Source organism: Vulpes lagopus, chromosome 5 (assembly GCF_018345385.1).
Source record: "Vulpes lagopus strain Blue_001 chromosome 5, ASM1834538v1, whole genome shotgun sequence".
Taxonomy (NCBI): Eukaryota; Metazoa; Chordata; class Mammalia; order Carnivora; family Canidae; genus Vulpes; species Vulpes lagopus.
Genome location: NC_054828.1, coordinates 76,885,076 through 76,896,986, shown reverse-complemented (window position 1 = coordinate 76,896,986; position 11,911 = coordinate 76,885,076). Strand labels below are relative to the sequence as shown.

The following is an 11,911-nucleotide window of genomic DNA, read 5'->3' as shown; positions in this document are numbered from 1 at the left end:
AATTCTTTCAGAGAACCAACTCCTGGTTTTGTTGATCTGTTCTACAGTTCTTCTGGTCTTTATTTCATTGAGTTCTGCTCGATCCTTTGTTATCTTTCTTCTGCTTGGTATAGGTTTCACTTGATTTTCTCTCTCCAATTCCTTTAGGTGCAAGGTTAGCTCGTGTATTTGAGTTTTTTCCAATTTTTTGAGGGATGCTTGTATTGCGATGTATTTCCCTCTTAGGACTGCTTTTGCTGTATCCCAAAATTTTGAATGGTTTATCTTCATTTTCATTAGTTTCCATGAATCTTTTTAATTCTTCTCTAATTTCCTGGTTGATCCATTCATCTTTTAGTAGGATGCTCTTTAACCTCCGCGTGTTTGAGTTTCTTCCAAATTTCTTCTTGAGATTGAGTTCTAGTTTCAAAGCACTGTGGTCTCAAAATATGCGGGGGACAATCCCAATCTTTTGGTATTGGTTGAGACCTGATTTCTGACCCAGTATGTGGTCTATTCTGGAGAAAGTTTCATGTACCCTTGAGAAGAATGTGTATTCGATTGCATTTGGATGGAAAGTTCTATATATATCTATGAAATCTCTTTGGCCCAGTGTATCATTTAAAGGCCCTTGTTTCTTTGGTGATGTTCTGCTTAGAAGATCTGTCATTTGCTAAAAGTGCCATGTTGAAGTCTTCTACTATTAGTGTATTATTATCTAAGTATGTCTTTACTTTGGTTATTAATTGATTGATATACTTGGCAGCTCCCACATTAGGGGCATAAATATTCATGATTGTTAAAGCTTCCTGTTGGATAGACCCTTTAAGTATGATATAGTGTCTCTCTTCATCTCTTACTACAGTCTTTGGCATAAACCTTAATTTATCTGATATGAGGATTGCTACCCTAGCTTTCTTTCGAGGACCATTTGAATGGTAAATGGTTCTCTATCCCTTCATTTTCAGGCTGGAGGTGTCCTTAGGTCTAAAATGAGTCTTTTGGAGACAGCAAATAGGTGGGTCTTGCTTTTTTATCGATTCCAATACCCTGCATCTTTTGATGGGCTCATTTAGCCCATGCACATTCAGAGTAACTATTGAAAGATATGAATTTAGTGTCATCATATTACCTATTCAGTCTCTGTTTTTGTGGATTGTTTCTTTGAGTTTCCTCTTTCTTTACAGGTCCCCCTTAATATTGCTTGCAGAGCCGGTATGGTAGTCACATATTCTTTCAGTTTCTACCTATCCTGAAAGCTCCTTATCTCTCCTTCTATTCTGAATGACAGCCTTGCTGGATAAAGTATTTTTGGCTGCATGTTTTTCTCATTTAGTACCCTGCATACATCACACCAGCCCTCTCTGGCCTGCTAGGTCTCTGTGGAGAAGTCTGCTGTTAATCTGATATTTCTCCCCATATAAGTTAAGAGTCTCTTGTCTCGAGCTGCTTTAAGAATTTTCTCTTCATCTTTGAAATTTGCAAGTTTCACTATTAAATGTCAAGGTGTTGAATGGTTTTTATTGATTTTGGGGGGGGGGAATCCTCTCTATCTCTTGGTTCTGAATGCCTGTTTCCTTCCTCAGATTTGGAAAGTTCTCAGCTATGACTTGTTCAAATACACTTTATAGTCCTCTCTCCCTCTCAGCCTCTTCTGGAATCCCAATTAGATGTATATTCTTCCTTCTCAAGCTATTATTTATTTCTCTAAGCCTTTCCTCGTGGGATCTTAATTGTTTTTTCTCTTTTTTCCTCAGCTTCCTTCCTTACCATCAACTTGTCTTCTTTGTCACTCATTCTCTTTTCCACCTCATTAACCCTAACAGTTAGAACATCCAGTTTGGATTGCATTTCATTTAACCTATTTTTAATTTCAGCCTGATTAGATCTCAATTCTGCAATAATGAAGTTTCTAGAGTCCTTTATGCTTTTTTTCCAGAGCCACCAGTAGCTCCATAGTTGTACTTCTGAATTGAATTTGTGACATCATATTTAAATCCAAATCCTGTAACTCTGTGGCAGAGACTACTGATACCATTTCATTCTTTTGTGGTGAACTCTTCCTTCTAGTCTTTTTGCCCAATGCAGAATGGCTTTATGAGTGGCCTGAGTCAAGAATATCAACCACAAACTAAGTAAAAAACACCCTAGATGATTCTGAAGAGGTCAGAAACCAGAAAATTAAAGAAAAATAAGAATAGAAAAAAATAAAACAAAAGGACCACTAAAGTGAAAAACTAATTTTAAAACAAAGTAGTAAAAATAAAAAGCCAAAAACAAAGAAGAAAAAAGAAAAAGAAAAAAAAGAGTAGAGAATAGAGGGAAAAAAGGGGGGTGGATAATGGTGGTGAGGAAGTGGTAGTGGAGAGAGAATATAGTCTACCTAAGGTGTCCTAGTGGGTGATCCTCTTGATTTTGATTGTATTTTGTTATGTGTGTTAGAAGATGTTCAATCCCAAATTTATATAAACCAGCAATACTTCTATAAAGCCCCAACATTGACCACAAAAACATAAACAAAATAAAAGAGGGGGGCAAATGTGACAGAAGAGAATAGAATGAACCAGAATGGTTCACAGAATGAACCAACACGGTGTTCCACTTGGTTCTGGGTGTATGTTGGTCATGTTTTAGACGGTACTAAGTTCCATTGTAAAACAAAATGAGGCAAAAACAAAAAACAAAAACCAAACACCCATATTTCGTATATCTACCAAAATTGAATTGAATACACTTATGGGAATCCAAAAGTGAAAAATATATCTAAGACATGTAATTGTGGAAATATGAAAGTCAAAAAGGAAAAAACTTAAAAATGAAGAGCTGGTAAAATATTGTAGTTTAGGTGGGAAAAGAGAAAAAATATTGGACATTTTTAGTCTGATATAAAAACGAGTCATAATGGAAAAAAAAAAAAAAAAGGACCCTGTAGTTCTATATACTATTTTCCCTCAGTCCTGGAGCTTTGCAGTGCTGCTTTGTCAGTAAACTTGCTCTTCCCTTGTTTTTCCAGCAGTTCTTCTGGGGGAGGGGTCTGCTGTGCTGATTCTCAGGTGTCTGTGCCTTTGCAGAGATGTCCCGCCCCTGGACAGGTGCTGGGCTCAGTATGAGCTGTTCATCCTGTGAGGCTTTTGTTCCCTGGCAGTCCTGCCTCTCCCAGGCACAAGGTGAAACAAAGAGGAAAAACTACAATGGTGGCAGCCAGGTTTCCAGCTCTAGAATGGAGCTCCCTCGAGTAACTAACCACAGTCTTCCAGTCCGCACTGGCCTAGATGCTCCTGGGGGCAGGTGTGGGTGCACAGCTTGCAGGGCACCTGGAGGCAGGAGAATTCTTGCTTTTCTGTGCCGTCCCCTCTTCCTCCTGTACTAGGGGGAATGCCTGATCTCTGACTTTGTTTTATTGGGTGCCTTGGGATCTGGGGCCCTGTGTCACTGGACCCATGCTCCTGGGGACTGTCTCTCCTGAAGGGAAATGCAGAATGGGATACAGTCACCTCCTTCTGGACCTGGTCCACCTAACTGACTGGCTTCTCCCAAATGCCCTGGAGGAATGCGGGGCTCCAGCCTTTTACTGCTATCTGACTGCAGTTTGCAGTGAGCTTCCCCCGGGGGCCCCCCTCCACTTGTAGTCACTCAGGAATCTTAAGCCTTCACTGTCCCTCCTGCGATTCTGCCCAATTTCCTTGCTAAGCACTTCTCAGTCAGGGAAAACTCCGGTGTGGATTTTTAAAGTTCCCATTTCTCCGGGGGCTGGGCTTTCTTGCTCTGGAGGCTTTTGCCACTCTGCTTTAGCCCAGCTACTCACAGTTTCCCTTCCCCACTTTATTCTTTTTTTCTTTTTCTTTCACCTTCCTACCCTGTTAGAAGCAACAACTGTTCTCTTTGTAGCATTCCAGCTATTCTGTCTTTAAATCTCAGGTCGAATTTGTAGGTGTTCAGGATGTTTTGAGAGTTATCTAAGTAAGTTTGTGGGGCCAGGTGAGTTGAGTCCTGCTTTTCTACCATACTGCCACTCCCCCAGGAATGTAGGGGTTTTGTCCAAAAGAGGGAGAAATGAATGCTCCCACAGCCTCAATAAATAAAAAAGCATTAACAAATCTCTACAATAATCCCTGACCTTGTCATCTACAAGACATCTACTTTATTCTACTGATGCATGCACAAGAAATGTAAATATATTTTAATATATACCTAAATCAAATAAAAGAGAAAGATACACCTATTAAAAATTATCCAGCAATTCAGAAGATATGCTCTAAAGTTTTCTCTCTCCTATGGCTCAGAAAAATTACAGGTCAGAGATGGTTCTACAAGACAACATTTGGATGTTCCAAACTGAAGTAATTCATTTCCCTGATACCTACTTCTTATACCATATTATCTATCTCAGTTAATGATATTATTACTCACTCCATAATTGACCTAGAAATTTAAGAGTAACTCTTGTTTCATCCTTCTTGATCAGCAAATCCTATCCCTTCTACTTCAGAAATTCTCAAATTCATCCCTTCTTCACCTTCTCTACTACCAATGCCCAAGTTCAGGCCCTCATTACCTCTGACCCTAGCTTCTCAATGATCCCCTGTCTCTTCATTCAACACACCTAACCCCATCTCCCATATGGTTGTCATACAGTTCTAAAGGAAAGATCTAAATATGACAGTTCCCTGCTTTAAAAGTTTCTATAGCATTACACTGCCTCCCTGCCTTATGTCTTGGTTGGAGTGACAGAACACCAAAGTCTCTCAGAAATATTTATAAATGAAATAGTTTTGTTTGTTTTAGAAAGAGAGAGAGGTATCACATGTATGAGCTCCATTGGGCCTAGAGGCACCAGCTACCTCATGGGGAGGCTGAGGCCACAGCTTGAGGGAGGCTCTGTGTCTGGCAGAGCTGGTGTGAAAGAAACAATCCTTCCCTGCCACCTGGATAATCAAGAGTTTTGGCTGGACCTTTGAGTACACACCAAGAAAGTGAGGAGCTGGAAGAAAAGCACAGACTATGGTGCTGAAATGTATTAATAAGGAACTTAGTGATTTGGACCATGACCCTCCAGCACAATGTTCTGCACATCCAGTTGGGGATGGTATGTTTCACTGGCAAACCACAATTATGGGACCTAATGAAAGTCCATGTCATGATGCTGTATTCTTTCTGACAATTCATTTTTCTACAGGCAACCCCTTCAAACCACCTAAGGTCACATTTACGATAAGAATTTATCTTCCAAATATTAACAGTAATGGCATCATTTGTCTCAATATTCTAAGATCATAGTGGTCTCTGCTTTAACTTTTCTAAAGTTCTTTTATCCATTTGTTCACTGCTATGTGACCCAAATGCAGATGAACTCCTAGTGCCAGAGACTGCATAGATCTATAAAACAGATAGATATAAGTACAACAGAATATCTCAGGAATGGACTCAGAGCTATGCCATGTGATGCTAAGTTAAAATCAGAATATATCTTATGACTCTGAGATCATGCCCTGAGCAGAAATCAAGAGTTGGAGGCTTAACCGACTGAGTTACACAGGTGCCCCTAAATGCAATAATTATTTTTAAATCCAGGGTTCTTTAACCCTACTGTATATGAGAAAACTCAGAGTATTTTTAAGGAATATGGATGCTAGGGCCTCAATCTAAAAGAATCTTGTTTAACTGGTCTGGAGTAGATCCTGTACATCCATTTTTTAAATTTCCTCCCAATGCCAGGTAATTCTAAGGTGGTCAGGGTTGAAAACTACTAATTTGAAAGATGGCTAGAGAGGTACTTCTACTTCCAGACAGCATGATGTAACAGGGTCCATATTTATTTTTCCTCTCCCTTGACAGAAATAACTAAAAAATTAGACAAAATACATTAAACAATTACTTTAAGACCCTGGTTATCAGGCAACACATACAGTGGTCCCTGAGACAAGAGAAACAAAATGAGCTCTTGTTTATTGCCTAAAGAGAGTTTACAAGTAGCAGTGGTAGAAGGAACCCAGGCAAAGCTTAGTTGTCTCCCAAAGTTGAGGAGATAAAGCTATAAATTTGGGATGGCCAAGGCTGCTAGAGTGCATAGAGCAGAGTACCAGAAAGAAGAGAAAACTCCAGATATCTTGAATATTCATTTGAGTAATGATCAGCATATTTGTATGAGAAAACTAAGGGTAAGAATCAGAGGAAATGATCCTTCTATTCATACAAGGGTGGAAATAGTTTGTCTCTCTACTAACTAAATTAAAAAAAAACCCTCGTAATTTACATAATTTTCATAAAAACTCATAAGTAAAGTATTCAGAAGGATATCACCCCTGTAGTAGGGAAAGTCAGTCCCTATATGAAATGTTGCTTTGGATCTATCAAACAAAGATTAAAAACAATACCTGAAAGGATCAAATTGTTTCCAAATAAGTTAACTATGTCCCCAAATAAAGCTCAAGAATATTTATAGAAATATAATATTATCTAGCATCTAGCAAGTAAAATGTTCAATGTGTGACAGCTAATAAAATATTACAGGTATATAAAGAAGCTGGAAAATATTCAATACTGAGTATGGAGAGAAAAATTAATCACTCTAAGTATAACTAGAACCAACACAGATATTAGAATTAAAATATTTATTATAGCTTTCCATATGTTTAAGAAAGTAGAACAAAGATTGATCAGATTAGGTAAAATACATTTTTTAAAGACAAATAAAACTTCTAGAGTTGAAAAAGCCAGTATCTGGATGAATAATGAACTGGATGGGATTACTATTAGATTAGACACTGCAGAAGATAAGGTTAGTCAACTTGAAGACACAGCAATAAAAATGATCCAAAATTAAACAGTGACAAAAGACTGGAAAAATGAAAAGAGAACAGAGTGTCAGTGATATATGGGAAAATTTCAAGTGATACAATTTTTGGGTAATTGGAGTCCCCAGAGAAAATGAGGTAGAAGGGGCAACAAAGAATTTTTGAAGAAATAATAGCTTAAAATTATCCCAACTTTAATGAAAATTATAAGCATAGAGATCTAATAAGCTCAACAAAAAATCAAAGCACACACACAAAAAAAGAAAATAACTGCATCAGACTTCATTATAACTAACTGCTTAAGATCAATGAAAAAGGGATGATCCTCAAGGCATTCAAGGGAAAACAGACCCATTTTATATAGAGAAACAAAGATAATGAGAGCAGAATTCTCATCAGAAAAATTGCAAGCTAAAAAACAGCATAGCAACATCTTTAAAGTACTGGAAGAAACAAAAACAAGAAAATAAAAGAAATAATAACGTATTGAAAGAAAAAATAAAAGCAGTTATCTAGAATTCTATAACCAGCAGAGTAGACTTTTCTGTGCAACTTGTGCGCCTGTATAGGGTCTTGTGCTCAGAGGACTGCGTTTGGTTCAATGTTCTGCTATTGATGGCTTGGAATTCTGTTTTCTTTTTTTTAAGGTTTTATTTTTAAGTAATCTTTACACCCAATATGGGGCTTAAACTTACAACTCTGAGATCAAGAGTTGTATGCTCTACCAATTGAGCCACTCAGGTATCCTAATGGGTTGGAATTCTTAATAATTTTTTAACAGAGGACTCTACATTTTCATTTTGCATTGGGCTCCACAAATTATATATTCAGTCCAGACAACCAGCAAAGATGTCTTTCAAACATGAAGGTAAAAGAAAGAAAAAGAAAACTTTGTATTAAAGATACAAAAGCTGAAAGAACTCCCCACCAGCATTATCTACACAATAAGAATGAGAAATGTTAAAGGAATTCTTTCAGGAAGAAGGAAAATGGTACCAGACAGAAATGTAGATCTAAACAAACTAATGAGATACACTAGCAATAGTAAACCTGTGAGTGAATGTGAGACTTTAAAAAATGTCTCTATGTCACTAATTATAAGGGAAGTGGAAATCAAAACTACAATGAGATTCTACTTTATACCCATTAGGATGGCTATATATGTATGTAAAAAATATATATTTATATAAAGTATACATATACATATATATATTAAACAAACAGAAAATAACAAATGTTGGTGAGAATGTAAAGAAATAGGAATCCTTGTGCACTGTTGGTTGGAATGTAAAATGGTTAACTACTATGGAAAACAGTATGGTGGTTCCTCAAAAAAATAAAACATAGAACTACCATATAATTCAGTAATCCCATTTCTGAGTATATACTCAAAAGAACTGAAAGCAGGGACTCAAACAGGTATTTGTATTCTAATGTTCATAGCAGCATTATTCACAATTGCCAAAAAATGGAAACAGCCCAAATATCCTTTAATAGTTGAATGGATAAACAAAATATAGTATATACATAGAATTTTATTCTAAGGAACAGACTTCTAATACTTGCTATAACATGGATGAGCCTTGAAGACATTATATTAACTGAAATTAGCCAGGCAAAAAAGAATACTGCACAATCCCGCCTATATGAGGTACATAGAGTAGTCAAATTCATAGAGACATAAAGTAGAATGATGGTTGCCCGGGGCTGGGGAGAGGGGTGAATGGGAATATATTGTTTAATTGGTACAGAGTTTCAGTTTGGGAAGATGAGAAAGTTCTGGAGATGAATGGTGATGGTTGTTGCCCAACAATGTGAATGTACTTAATGTTACTGAACTGCACACTTAAAAAATGTCAATGTAACCTTTTTGGTAAAAAGTTTATTTATTTCTCTGTATTCATTTACACAAAAACAGTATCAGTAATAGGGAATAGGAACATAATTATATATTTAAAATTAACTTTCTATCTTGGAAAGGTTTAGAATGTTTCTCTACTTCTATTTTACTTCCACTCCAACAAATAGCAGATGAATAAACAGGTTATATCTTCACTTTTCTTTATGGCCACATTGGCATAACTAGAAGAGTTTTTTTTTTTAATTTAGGTATAATTTCTATTAAGTTGAAGATTTAATTACAGAAGAATGCCTATAAGAATCTTATAGCACAAAAAAAGTACCGAATATTTTTTAGAAGACAAATTTCAGGGCATTTTAAAATTCTTAAGTGTAATAAAGATCTCTTGGGTATCCTTCAAAGTTAAAAGACTCTCCTCTCAGATTAATAAAAATATTAGGTTTTTTAAGCCACAATGGGCAGTGGAGATACAGCCCATGGTAGCTGCATTTGGTTAGGGATAATTGGAGTCTCTACATTTTAGGGAAAGGGCCAAAAAGGCACTTTAAACTCATGTCCATGGCAGGTCAAATGATGCTGATTCAATTTAGAAAGGTATTATTATCTCACTGCTTAGTCTTAAAATGTTCATGTAGCTACTTCTCTTCTTTCCATCACCAGTTCTGGGAGCAAACCTTCTGGAAGAATGTAGTACTACAGACTGAAATCCAAAACTATGGGTGGTGCTCTGGTTGTCTGCTACAATATACAATGTATAACAAAGAGACCAGCTAATCTAGAAATGGATTAGCTCTGCCTCTAGCACCGTATAGGGATGTGTTCATTAAAAAACTTTTTGTGTTTTAGAAATGCCAAAACTGCCTGCTTTGATTCTTCTGTATATATTTTACCTTTAAAATGGAAATATAATAGATGAACAAACAAAATAAAAATCTTTTTGCTCTATAACAATTAATATTTTAATGTCTTTATAAAAGCAATTCTTTTCAGATGTTTCAATTAACCTTTGAGTGACATAAAAAAAAACTCAGAATTTTTGAATACTAATATTTCACACAACTTAAGATAAAGCCATGGAGTTTAGCATTTTAAAGAAAAAAATTATAATAAAAAAGGAGAATGGTAACTCACTGAGAAACTATGTAGCTAGTAAAGCTCACTTTGTTTTCGAATCTTTTTAAAAAAATACATGAAGCAAAAGACATAAATTAAAGAGAAATAACAAATTCAAAATTTATATTAATGAATTTCAATATACCTCTCTCAATGATTGATTAAAAAAAAATAGACACATGATGTAGAAAACTCAAACAACGTAATGAATGAACTTGATCTAATTGATCTTTATAAAATACCACTCAACAACAGCAGGATACATATTCTTTTCCAGTGTTCAAGGAACATCTACCAAGATAGATCATAATCTGGACCATATAACAGTTCTCAACAAATTTAAAAGAATTCAAATCATACAAGATGTCCTCTCTCACAACAATAGAAGTAAATTAGAAAGCCACAGCAGAAAGAAGTCTGAAAAATCCCCAAAAGTCTTAAAACTAAACACACACTTCCGTATAACCCACAGCAAAGAAGAAACTAAAACTGAAATGAAAAAGTGAGTGAAGATAAATTCATGAGATATCAAAATTTGTGGATAGAGCTAATGCAGTACTTGGAAGAAATGTATGGCACTAAAAAAGAAAGTTCTTAAATCAATGATCTAAGCATCCACTTTAAGAAACTGGAAAGTAAGAGCAAATGAAATTCAAAGTAGGCAGAAGAAAGAAACAATAAAGGATCAAGGGTAAAGCAAATAAACTGAAAAGAGAGGGAAAAATAGAGAAGATTAATAAAGCCAAAACCAGTTCTCTGAAAAGGTAAATAAAACTGATAAACTTCTAGTCAAGTTTATCAAAACAAAAAAAGATGATAGATAAGGACTATTGGGGATATTGGGAATGAGAAAGATAACATCACTACAGATTCTACAAATATCAAAGGACTAATAACTAACGCCTGGGTGGCTCAGCTGTTGAGCATCTGCCTTCCACTCAGGGCGTGATCCTGGGGTCTGAGACTGAGTTCTGCATTGGGCTCCCAGCAGGGAGCCTGCTTCTCCCACTGCCTATGTCTCTGCCTCTCTCTCTGTGTCTCTCATGAATAAGTAAATAAAATCTTTAAAAAGGGGGACTAATAAGAAAATTGTATTTCAATTTTCAAACCTGAAAAGTTTATGGCAATAAGTTTGACAACTTAAATGAGCAAATTTCAGGGTGCCTTCATGGCTCAGTTGGTTAAGCATCCAACTTTGGTTTTGGCTCCGGTTATGATATCAGGGCCCTGGGATTGAGCCCTGATTTGAGCTCCATAATCAGTGGAGACTCTGCTTCCCTTCTCTCTCTCTCTTCCTCTGCCCCTCCCCCCGCTCATGCACTCTGTCTCTCTCTCTCAAATAAACAAATGTATTTTTTTAAATGAACAAATTTCTTGGAAGACACAAATTAACAAAACTCTTTCCAGAAGAAACAGATAAACTAAGTAGTCCTATATTTATTAAGGAAACTGAATTTGTAGTTAAAAAACCTTCCCACAAAGGAAAACTAGGCCTAAAACTCTTTACTAGTGAACACAATCAAACATTGAAGGAAGAAATAATGCAATTTCCACCCAAACTCTCCCCTAGTATTGAAGAGATGGGAATACTTTTCAACTCATTTTTGGAGGCCAACTTTATTCTTATACAAAATCCAGACAATGATATTATAAATGAAAAATATAAACCAATATCCCTCATGAACACAGATGCAAAAATTCTTTTAAAATTTTGGCAGGTCTAATCCAACAATATACAAAGTACAGTATATCATAACTAAATGGGATTTATCCTAGGTGCCCAATGTTGATTTTAACATTCTTAAATCGACCAGTGTAATTCACCAAATTAACAGTATACAAAAAGAAAAATGATATAGTAATTTCAATAGATGTATAGATAGACATCCATTCCTAATGAAAACTCTCAGAAAACTAGGAAAAGAAAGGAACTTTCTCAACCTGATAAAAGGTATCTATGAAAAACCTACAAGTAACATCATACATAATGGTAAAAGACTGATGACTTCCTTCTAAGATCAGGAACAAGGCAAAGATGTTTGCTATCACTGTTTCAACTTAGCTTTGTACTGCAGGTTCTACCTAGCATAATAAAGCAAAAATAGGTAAGTAAGTAAGTAAGTAAGTAAATAAATAAATAAATAAATAAAAGACAAATACACAT

At 35.9% G+C, this 11,911-nt stretch overlaps 1 pseudogene; it reads left to right on the top strand.

The window, feature by feature from the left end:
• The first annotated feature begins 4,980 nt into the window (after nucleotides 1-4,980).
• LOC121491103 lies at nucleotides 4,981-5,422 on the top strand (annotated as a pseudogene).
• Nucleotides 5,423-11,911: the final 6,489 nt, after the last annotated feature.